At 33.4% G+C, this 12,689-nt stretch overlaps 1 protein-coding gene across 1 annotated transcript in view; it reads right to left on the minus strand.

Annotated features, from left to right (window-relative positions):
- The window catches only part of LOC115455849 (monocarboxylate transporter 4), a 67,357-nt gene that overhangs the window by 22,499 nt on the left and 32,169 nt on the right, over positions 1-12,689 (minus strand). The window contains exon 2 of the mRNA XM_030184597.1: positions 2,019-2,265. The gene's annotated coding sequence lies outside the window, so the exon portion shown is untranslated. The remainder of the gene's footprint in view (positions 1-2,018; positions 2,266-12,689) is intronic.

The following is a 12,689-nucleotide window of genomic DNA, read 5'->3' on the forward strand; positions in this document are numbered from 1 at the left end:
TCATCGAGTACGCTAATATATAACTCCAGTTCCTACACATAATTTTAACGATTTGTTCTACATCATCTATGTTTATAATGAAACTTTATTTTTTTATATATTAGAGATACCTACACCTATTTACATATCATATTAAATAGATATGAAACTCTTTTAAACATATGGTTGATGGGACAAGTTGGCTGCTCGCCTAATGGTAAGTGAAAACTTAAAATTAAACATAAACTTTTTCCAATTTATTTTATCTAAGAGGAATTGGCAAATGAATCACATTCGGATTCTGACTGTGACATACTGCTTACTATCTAGTAAGCAGTATGTTATGTTACAAATCGATCAAATGAGTGTTGTTATAAATATAATGAATCAGATCAAAACCCTCTCAGTAGTAGAAAAGGGTCGAGTTCAGTAGTGGTACAATATAATTATACAGGACTGGTATTATTATATTCTATGATATTTAAAGAGCGAAGTTATTTTGTCATCAGCGTTAGATGACCTTTCTTTTTAATAGAAGTATTAAAGGCCAGTGTATGTTTAAAATAAATAATCTAATACCAATTAAGATAACTGTTAATAATAACGAATCAAAAAACTGTATTACGTAATAATTACCCGTTTACGTGCAGATGTGTCATATAGATGGATAAGCACTAGAACAAATAAAAGGTAACGTGATCAAATAAAATCGGATGCCGATGAGAATGCCATATTAGGTTTTAAGTTTACCTGAGATGCTATAAACGTCCGATGTTAATAAGAATCCACCACGAAAAGCGACCACGGCCTTAATCAGTAATTTAACAAGCCGAAGCTAGGGATTGGTGGTAACGAACCTGGATAGCGACCATCGTACACATAGTGGAAAATCCGCCATAATAGCTCATTGCATCGATTCGGGTCAGCCGGTAGACATGCAATGACACAGCTACCTAATAATTTTGGATAAACGATGTCAATACAGTTTTATCGCACAGACAAAACACTTCTAAACGTTTCAAATTGTAAGAGTAGCGTCTTTTATTAACTCTGGTATTGTAAAAAATGCATGTACAAAACTATGTTTCCTGTGCCGTAATTAACGATATCTCGGAATAAAAAATAATTAACTCTTTAAATAAATAATGAAATAAAATTATAACTTTCCTTATAAAGCGCCACAAATAAGGTAAACTCAATTAAAATACGTACATAGTAGAAAGTTTTATCTTATTTTATTAAAGACATGTGTTTATATACAGTTAGGCGAGGCATTACTAAAGGCGTCTAAGGCACATTATTACTTTTACTTTCAATGCATTTCCTTTGGCGTCAGGCTCTATTCATAAAAGTCAGAGTTCAGTGAATGCTTAATCCCTGTAGAGTGTAGAGTGACGGCAAACGGTTAGTAATTAAACAACACGTTGAATGTTCAGACCGGATAATTAGAGCGTTCGGTCCCGACTTACCGATAATTAAGATACGGATAAAAATGAACTGCTGGCATTATCTGAATTAAAAAGTTAAGATAAAACCTCGAACGTGTTATCCAAGCTCGCTGAATATAAAACGCTATCAGAAACATTTGCTTAATGTCTTAATTATAATTTAGTCCAATAATGGATGTTCTGATTATTGTTAATGTACGATTTATGTTAATTAGTATGAGCAAGCATTTGTTTTTATGTGGAGATAAAAGTTTGTTTTCAGTAATTATGTAAATTGCTCAAATTAAATCAAGCGCAAAGCCATTAAAATAGTTTAGATTTCTACAACTACGTAAAAGTGAATACATTTGTTTGTATATAGAGCAATGGACCCGTCACCTTTGAATAAATTGAGATAAAGTGAACACAAAATTAATGCACGCTTTTGATTGCTGTATTAACATGATGTTTTTAATCAAAAAGAAATGAAAAATATTTCATGTTTTAATGGTATGAGTTTCATTTGCAATCATTCTATTTAATTGAAACTTAAAATAGTAATCCCAGGCGATTTAATGTTAGATGAAAGTTATTTATAATGCAAACATGTACCTAGTGCAGGCGCACCGCTCCACACCTTCGCTCACGCTGTAGACGCTCCCTCGCCGCATCCGCCGCTTGATGTCGCGCGCCTCACACGCGACCTCACTCGCGCCCTCACACGCCCCGCTCACGCATCCTGCCGCATCCGCCTTACATTCTCCAATACACGCAGCCTGTCGTATTAGCTCTCCCTGCGAGTCCGATTCCACATTGACATTTTCCAATACTTTTTTACTTATTGTTCACTGACATGTACCTGTAAAAAGAGAAATAGCTTTGAATTTTTTATTCGAATGCCTTTTAATCTACTTTAGATGCGACGTGCGCTTTTATGTGTGTAATCTTTCTATGACCGTACAGAGATACACTTATAGTAAAAATTTAAACAGGGCCGTTGTTGCGAGCCTTTTCGCATCTTTGATCGCAGCAGAATTTCGTTATATCCCGTTTTATCCTTTGCCAAAAGGAAGGTTTTGTGCAAAATTTCAGTGAACTTACAAGGCGCAATAATAAATGCGCTAGAGGGCTTTGCTTCCCCATTCAAATACAACATTGTGTGTTTTTATTTTCAATACAGAAGCACAATAAGTCAAAAAACCAAGTATTATTATGATAGCGGAATTTATTTCTATTACTTATTCATGTTTGGGATCAGACTACGTAAGTACAGAATTAATGGGTACAGTTGTTTGAATTCAGCCAACGTTTTTTCGGCGAAAGATAGATAACAGTCTATTGAAATTGGATAATTATATAATTTGCATTCAGTGTAACGTTTTAAAAGCTTATTCTGAGTTTGTCAATGACAGGTGAGTACTATGAAATGCAAACACTACCTAATAATTTGCAAATACGGGAATTAAAATGCAAAACGTACCCACACAAGCCGCTGTAGAAACTCATGTTTTTTTTTGGATAAATCTAAATTCTATTTATGGAGTTAGCACCATAAATTACAGAGTAGCAACTGGTGTTGCTTACAAATTGCGTGATTTACCCACAATTTTCAGGAGGAGCGAATCGCACCCGACCTAAAACCACAATATACCAAAGCCTGTAATGGATTAGCGAGCTCTGGCAGTTCGCTGGTGTATCTGTCGAAGAACCGATAAACTTCGGGGAAAACAAGTTTGACAGGGTGAACCGCGTTTGATACATTTCGCACTCAAGGCCCAAGCGTTGATCCGCAAATGGTAATTGGTATATTAGATAACTGGAAGATTCCGAGACTGGGAAAGAATGCCTATGGCAATAAGTCTGCCTGTATACATTTGTATATTTACGTGCAATAAATAACATGGGTTTTTGTTGAATTCAGTGGAGGAAGAGCAAGTAAAAATAATAATAAATAGTATCAGCCCTGTGTTATATACTGTCCTACTACTAGGTACGTGCCTCTATAACTACTGGGTACAGGGTTTAGTCCACCATGCTGGAATATAGCGAGTTGGCAGACACACCTTCGTATTTATTACAGCAAACTCCGGTTTCCAAGGAGGTTATCTCATGGTATTTTCCGTCACCATTAAAGCAAGCGATAATTAACAAAGAATACTTACATAACTTTATAAAAGTTAGAGGCTTATGCTCTTGGATTTTGAATCTGCGGACATTCGTCTCTGCAGTTTGTTCTATATACAACTAAGGCATTACCATTTTTTGTGTACAAATACTGTATCTTAATTCAAAATACGTGAATGAAATATTTCAGAATACTAACTTAATTGGTTGTGTTGTTATACTATCTGCAACCGAACTACAGCAGAGTAAAACAAATGAATGAAATTGAATGCCAAGTAGGCTATAATGTTAACAAAATTCTACTGCTTTGGCTGAGCGCCCGTATTTCTTATTATGATATATTGAGCTGGTGCATTATAGTGCAATACAAGATGGCCCAAATTATTATGACAATACCAAATATAGCATCTTGGAATTTGCGGCTTGAAGTCGTTTATAGAGCTTTTAACTCATTCATAAAAAATAGATTTACTGTTGACAGTTTATACTGAGCAACCTAATTTAGTTCGCGTCTTCATGGCGTATAAATTTACTTTAAAATATACTATCTAAAATAACTAGCACGATACATTAATGCTATTTACTTGAATTGATAAGTACTAAAAACATTTATTTCATTTGTTGTTTAATTAACCTATTACAGAAATTCAAAGACCGTAAAGCAAAACCTGTTAAAGAAAATATATATTATCGCTATAAATATTTTGAAGCGGTAGAGTCACACTGAGACACCTTCATTTACATTCTGCAGTGACGGATGGCGCGGACGGCGCATCAGGAGTAGTACCTACCACCGTCCTGCAGAAAATTAACGTAACACCTTGCTGTTATATTTGGTTAACTAAGTGAGATCTCGGAGGGCCAATTCTCCTTATCCAATAACAATATTTCCATTAGGTAGGTAGTATCGTACCTTCGGAATTGTGAGAATTTAAAATGGACAACACTTGCTAAAACCAAGTAACCTACTTACTTGTAAACCGGGATATGCTAAAAAGTTTATCAAATGTTTTTTAATGATGGAACTACACATTTATAATGGTTATTTTTTTTATTATAATACAGAGGATAAATAATCAAGCAAATACATGTTAACTGATTACTACCACCTGTGAATATTCACTACATAAAATCGGTGTTGTTCTACCGGCTTGCAAATTTTAAAAAATCAGCCATGAGGATTATGGAGTCTATAGGATCTCATTGACAAATGACATCATGTCAGTTTTATAAAACTGTTATGCATTCGTGCTGTGGAGTGAACACAAAACTGGCTACAATCTACCGCTTACAAATGAATTTACGATAATGAGTAAATGATAATGTTATAAACGCAAACTAAGCAACTAAATTATCTATTATCCACTCTATTAAATATAAAGCGAAATTGTATTTTGAAACAGAATACACCAGATTATACTATACGTTCGAATTGCGAAAAAAAAGCAATATTATGAATGTGAAAGTTTCTGCTGACGATTATTTAAACTGCTGAATGGATTTGGATGTAATTCAGTACAAAGATACACTAGTTTCTTGAAGTAACGTATAGGACACATTTTATCTTGAAAAATACTCCGTGAGACTTTTCTTCAGGGAAGAAATATTCACAAGAGCAGTCACGAGCAAATGCCAGTAGATAATAATTTGAACCAGAACATGTTTTCTAAATAAAATATGTTCCCGCAATTCTAGCAAGTTTTTATAATTCTACATCTCTACATACCCATGTCTATTTTTTTTAAAAATATAAAATCAATTGAATAGTTCTTTACTTCCGTCGACTTAAATGCAATAAATCTCAGCAGCAATTATAAATCGCGTCTCTAGAAATATAAACTCTTAGAATGATAAGTTGCATATTTTTTTCTTGGAGAGCGAACATATTAGCACAATATATTTCGCAAAAAAAAAACCGACAGAAAGTGGAGTACTGCTCAAAAGCACATTAAATATGCACCAGGCGCCGCTGGATGAAGTGTTGATGTAAAAGCAATTCCGTGCCTAACGCTTTATACGAATGCCTCACGACCAGCCATAAGATATGTAGCGGAGGCAGGTCTGTTGGAATTATTCAAAAACGCACCGTGTGTAATAAATGTATGCGTCTGAAGGAAAGAATGTACTCCTGGCAGAACATATAATAAGAGGAATGATAAATGCTGCCTGTTACGCGGTAAATAAGACAGCATTAGTGGCGATGTCGACTTGACGAGCTTTTTTATAAATATAAGTATACTAACAACAAACTCTTAATTCAAATAAATATTAAATAAGATTAGCTATGTATTATGAATCTGTTGAGTCATTTGAATAATATATTAAGCTCTTTTTCTGATATTTACTGCTATAGATAAAATTGTTCAATATGCTATATTGTCGGAATTTTAATATACAGGTTAATATTCGTTGTTCATAATTTTAATACAACAGTTTAATCTCCCAATAAATTTTGCCGGAACGCCTTAAGGTTTCGTTTTGAGCCATCTGGACAGCGACTAATTTATGGCAACCATTACTCAGAGCTGGGTCGGCGGCAAAGTGACGTCACGCAAGTCGACGTACGCAAAGCTTTTTACCCAACCTGATTGGCTACCGGGACTCAAATGTTTACCTCGTTAACCTTAATAGTCTCTATGATTAGTGATAGCTATTTAGCCGAGTGATCCGTCCGTTATAAATGAGAAACATCGATTAACCATGATTGGACTAAAACATAACAAAGCCGAATGTCTTGATGAAGAATTGGCCTGTATTGCCGCCTTCCTAGCTTTTGTTTGTGACAAATAAAAGTTACAAAACGGCGACAAATCTATGTCAGTTTTTATTGAGACGGGGCATTTGTCTCAGAACGGTAATCGGGTCGTTTACTTTCATGATTGTTTGAAGTATTGAGTGACGCCATTGTGTTTGAGACGTGACTTTTAATATCATTGTCAATGCCCCGGTGTGTGGTTTGAAAAGTTTCTATTTATTAGTGTATAACAATTAACTAGCAAAAACATGACATGTCTTTGAATTATTGTTATACAAGTATGTTATATGTGTACATAATATATTTAATTTTGCAAGTGTGTAGGCGTTAGTTCTGGTTAGTGATATATCATTCGTCAAGTCCTGAATAAAAATAGAACACATTAATACATCGTTGGCTGATAAAAATCCTCCATATATGTGTATAGCTCCCTTTAAGCGATACTTCTCAAGGAAACAGAAAGCCTCAGGTGTGACTTACGCATTTTTTACATTATAATCCCGAAAAATTACCTGCTACGTAAAATTGAAAAGAAAAATATGCTTATTAATGAATTTATAAGACGGTGCTTTGTAACTGTCTGGTGCAATAAACAGCTCACAGTTCGTTAATAAAGACGAAATATGAAAAGCGAGTAATTAAGTTACACAAAATAAATGTTTAATGATAAAATAATCTCTGCATCATGAAGATAGACTGGTGGAGAATGCTGAAGTTTACGTATAAAAATTGTATTAAAAGGTAATAAATAAACATTTTTTCTTAAAAAAAACATTGTACGCAAAATCATAAACGTTAAAGAAATCTGGGACATAAAGTTGTAGTTTATGTTGTGATAATATCTTTATCTCGTTGCGGTGGGAGATAATGAAAATATGTACACTTATATGGGATGTTGTAAACCGGATTTATGAGTAATTATGGTCCATGTAATACGGAATTATTAATAGTTCGCCATTTTTATTCCTGTTAAATATGCCAGGTAAATTATCCATAAACTTTAAGATAAGACTTTCCAAATTTATATTAGTTTTTATAAAGCTTTATATAAGAATTACGTCTGTTTAATGATATTTTTAGTAATATTATACATAAGTCGCCTTCTCTTAATATTAAAAAAAAATATGTGACAGCACAGTATTAAATAATTTAAAACGAAATGTTTTAAATTTGCATTAAGATATGTCATGGCATTTGTAGCTGTTGAGTTTATAGCATTATGTGGGCTACATTACGAACCACAACAAAGGAAACATTCGTTGTGGCTCTCAGTGGTCATCTATAAAGTGTCGCGCGGAAACAAGAGTCCGTATCATGTAACTTTTATTGCTTTCGCTCGCTAAAATTGGTATAAACTGCTTTAGATATTTTATTTATATGTTCTAATAACTCACACGCTTCAAGTACACAAAATCCTATTAATATTATAAACGGCAAGTCATGATATTTGTATGTTTGTTAGTAGTAAACGCGTAAACTGAATGGATTTGGATAAAGTTTCTCATACAGAGTGACAGTCTTGGATGAATATTATATATACCTACGTTACTTTTGCCCTAGAAAAATCCACACATGTTATTTTCATATAGGAAAGCAGAGCCGCGAGCAGAAAATAGTAAGATAGTGTGACCGAAAATATCCCGGTTACTAACATGGACCGCCATCCATGTTTTCAGTTCTTTCTTTATGTTTTTTATGTTGTAATGCAAAAAATAAAATACGACGATGTTTGTATTATTCTATTTTTGTGTCATTCAATAATATAATATGTAGTAATATGGTGTTATTAAGGATAAAGATTTTATTTACATTTGTTTTTGAAACAATTTTATAAAGAATTTAAAATCAAGTAGACCGTCCATGGTTCTATTACCTCAAATCTTTGAAATAAATTTACTCCTTTTATTTATGTCAATCAGTTATGAAAAGCTTTAAATGATGTTCTGTAATAAAACTTATTTAACGAATTACAAAACGATTGTATATAAAAATAACACGAATAAAACTTATGATATCCATTAGAGTCAAGTCCATTTAGACACATTTTTGTAGAAAAACTAAGAGAGGTAACACACCGTTATTCTTAATATGCCCCACGTTTAGCAGTATATAATTTTATTAGGATTTGGCGTGGACGTCAATAAATTCTTATCAACGGATATTGACGGGAGTAATGTGTGTACATTTTCTATTCAGTGCGCACATCGATTTCTGGCATGGACTCTGATGGTTTGTTTCATTTGTTTGCAAATCCCGTTGACGACTTTATTATACTGGGAATTTTAAATTATACCTTTAAGGATTTGAAACTTTTATTGTAATTTATTACTTGAATTACATTCCAAACTTTCTGTATGATGGGACTTATCAGATGGGGTGTTTGCCCAACAATGGGTTATTTAATAGTAATTCTAACAGTTTATTTACCTACTCAATTTCCATATAGTTTGACGCACATTCAATAGATTCAATAGAGATTTTTTAAAATGCTGCAAATGAACATTTCCTCCATTTAATATTTACTATGTAGGTACTAATATTCTCTGCTTTGCTGCATTACTTTAATATTATGTTCACGTTTAATAATAAATAATTTATACATTCACAATTTTTTCCCTGGTTTTATCGTTAATTACAAAACATCGCACCTTTTTATGATTTATCAATATTAGTTATTTTGTAAAGTACGAATGATGTTTTCACGTTTTTTTTTATAGAAAATATTATGTCGAAAGTACAAAATTAGTCTGATACCTAGTATTTATAACAGCCCAGACTATAGAGATTTAATTAGCACTTAGGCGCGCACGCCTACTTACTGCACCGGTTTCTTGACTCACGGTCATATGTAGGCAGCACGGTATAATTAAAACGCTAAGATTGCTCTAATGACGATCACAATAGTTGGCCACTTGCATGGCGGGTGTGACTGGTCCCGCCCCCAAGTCAGTTTGTGATTGTTCCTCGGTGACTCCTACGCATATGGCTATAGACATTATTGTTCTTTGACATTTTGCCCTCGTAATTTTTGTTGTTTTTTTTTTTATATCGTTTGTTTCGTTAAACAAAAGTAACATAAGCAAATTTAAATTCAGTTTAAATACTTAATTATAAAATTTCTCAAAATACAAATACGCTGAGGTGTGTTTTATAACCGTTTGTAACAAAGTTTTGTGAGACGCCATATAACTCAAAGTTATGAACTTTGCCTTTGACGAGCTTGTAAATGTCTCAAAGATAATTTATAAGTTAGAGGACGCGACGAGACCGCGATCCGAACAATAATTGTTTTTAAAATCATTACTCATCAAAAAGTTGATGAATTTCGACATTTCATTATGGTTATCTTGTCTGTGGATTCTTTAATAGAATTCCAAACTTTTTAAAACAGATAATCCAAAATCCAATAAATGTGGTTTGCGCTAGCTGAAGTGATTAAAACTCGAAAGCTTATGCACCGTGAAACTTCATTAACAGATTATTGGCACGGTCTTCATGATCAAGATCTTTGCGCAATGCTTAAACAGTTTGATGACAGAAAGGATTCAAAGTCAAAGTTTCGATAGTTATTAAACTTTCTCTTATCATATTCTATATATTTATAAGAATTAATCATTGCTTTGTGCAGAATTGATATGTATATAACCAAAGCAAACAGAGCTATGACGATACGGTTTTAAAAAATACCATATAAATTGAAGACAACAATTATTAAATTATAATATATATAAAACAATGTATTAACTGTTCGCGACTTTTTCACATAAAAGCCATTTCTTAGAATTAACCTTCCACTGAGCCCATTTTCTCCATAAAATGTCGCCGCAAGCTAAATCTACTACGTAGGTTATATTAGTAGGATTAGAAAAAAGTCCTATGGCAGTTGATATTATGTACCATTAAACATACATTCTCACACTCACGCCTTATATCCCTGAAGGGATAGGAAAAAGCGCAGCTGATCCATTGACTTTACACTATGTGTATTCCGTCGCATAATGTGTTAGGGGGGCGAGCCTATAGTCATACATATCAGCTCTGTATTATATACTGTCCCATTGTTGGCCACAGGCCTCCTCTACTACTGAGAGGGATTAGGCCTTCGTCCATCACACTAGCCGAGTGCGGATTGGTAGACTTCACACACCCTCGAAATTCCTATAGAGAACTTCTCAGGTATGCAGGTTTCTTCACGATGTTTTCTTTTACTGTTAAAGCAAGCGATAATTCACAAAGAATACACACATATTTTTTAAGAAACATCAGAGGTGTGTGCCTTTTGGGATTTGAACCTGCGGACCTTCGTTTTGGCAGTCCGTTCCACAATTAACTAGGCTATCGTCATATCGAGCACAAATTCCAGACTCCGGGCTTATATTGAATAGCAAAATCCCAATATCACTTTGCGTATACTTTAAGGTATCACTAAACATAATTCAGAATATTATTAATGCGAAATATATTTGTCACTGAACAACAATGACGGCTAAATGGCTCGGATAAATCAGATTTTGGCAAGAAATATAAGCAAAGCTTCATTACGTAATCATAACTTGCGTATAATGGTTTTATTATAATACGAATAGAAATGGACTTACGCGATCGCTCCTAATCATTTGAGATATGTCTTAGATAAAACTCTTTTTATTTTTTAATCTGTAAGTACATCAGGGCATAATCCTTAACAATTGAAATACGTAGTAAATTGTGTACAAATATGCGCGCTGGCAACGCGCAGAGAACGCGTGTCGTTGGTGCATATAAAATATGCCATCTGTAGAGGCTCCAAAGTCTTATTATAATATTACTAGCTTATACACGCGCATTCGCTCACATGCAACAGTTTTTTTCATATATTGTCCAGGGATAAGAATGCTATATTCTTACCAGCGTGTCAATCTCCATACCAAATTTCATAGAAATACGTTGAGTAGATTTTAAGTTTATATTATTGAGACAGGTAGACAGATGCGGAAGGAGAACAATATTAATCGTTATATTTTAGTTAATGTACATAAAACCTAAACCTTCCTTAAGATTTGCACTATCCTTTAATAAAAACCGTACCAAAATTCATTCAGTAGATTTTAAGAAACTCGATCCCATACAGACAGACAGCTTTTAGGAACTTTGTTTTATAATATGTATAGATTTGGATATTGCAAATAGATCATATTTGTGTCATGTTTACGCATTTGTCATTGAAGATAAGCAAATATGAGTAATAATATTTATTCGCGAAGTCGGCATGTAATCATGTGAGCGTCTGAAATATCAGGGGATTAATAACAATAGTTCGCTGGAGATAGCTTGTGGATATTTATAAGCGGAGGTGTATCATGAGGCTTACAAAGGATATTATGTGTATGAACGGGAAGAATAGGTATTCGTGTATGTTTATTTTATGTTCTCAGTTGGGATAATATCAAAATACTATTTACATTGTAAGCTAATAAAATGTGGGATTAGACACTTAAAGTCGCGTTGGGTAATTAACTCGCTTTAAATGTACGACATTATTATGTAGAGTAACTTTATAAATAAGGAAAGATTGTTTTATCGTATCCAAAAACTTAGACAATTTAATCGGTTCACTTGGGTATCGAACGAAGAACCTCACAGTGCACAGTCCACGCAGGTTTCTACTTGCACTACATAGTGATTTACTGTTTATATGAATTGCAATATTTCTGTTCAGTTGGCAATAAAACTAACCACAACTGTCACATGCATGAGTTATGAGACTAAGTTAATTAACACAAATTGTTTTTGGTACTAATTACTTTTTTAACGCACATGTGGGAAACAGGTAAGTAAAAATTTAAGTATTAAAATAATTCAATTCTATAATATGAAAGTAGGTAACTCTATCAGCTTCTTTAAATTTGTGAATTTCAACAATTTTTATTAAACATTTCTCAATAAATAAAAATGATGTCGGCCTTTATAAGTAATATTTTAACGTGTCGTTACCTTTTAGTCCAAGACTTAGACAAAAATGTGAGGGCTTGTTTTTGTGTATAGTTATGCATTTAAAAAAAAATACTAAAATGAAGTGTACAAAGGACTTAAGACCTATTTTTAAATTCGACGCTAGCAAGAAATGTCAAATTTCACGACATGCCAGTAGAATAGACTGCTTTAGTGTTTGCACGTTTGCTCAAGGAGTAACTGGATTATAAAGGCTTAGGGTTGCCACTTCCCACTGGACAAAGACTTTTAAATTCCCAGATGTTTAGACGAAATTGCATTTTCCTCTAATAGGAAGTACAGAAGACTGTAAGCGAATGCACAAACTGATTATTTTTTTAATTTCACAATAGCGTTCCTTATTAACAACTTCGCAGATATACCTTTTACAATTATTAAATGGATCATAAAATATATTATGACTCCCATGTTCA

Source organism: Manduca sexta, chromosome 10, assembly GCF_014839805.1.
Source record: "Manduca sexta isolate Smith_Timp_Sample1 chromosome 10, JHU_Msex_v1.0, whole genome shotgun sequence".
NCBI classification, from domain to species: Eukaryota; Metazoa; Arthropoda; class Insecta; order Lepidoptera; family Sphingidae; genus Manduca; species Manduca sexta.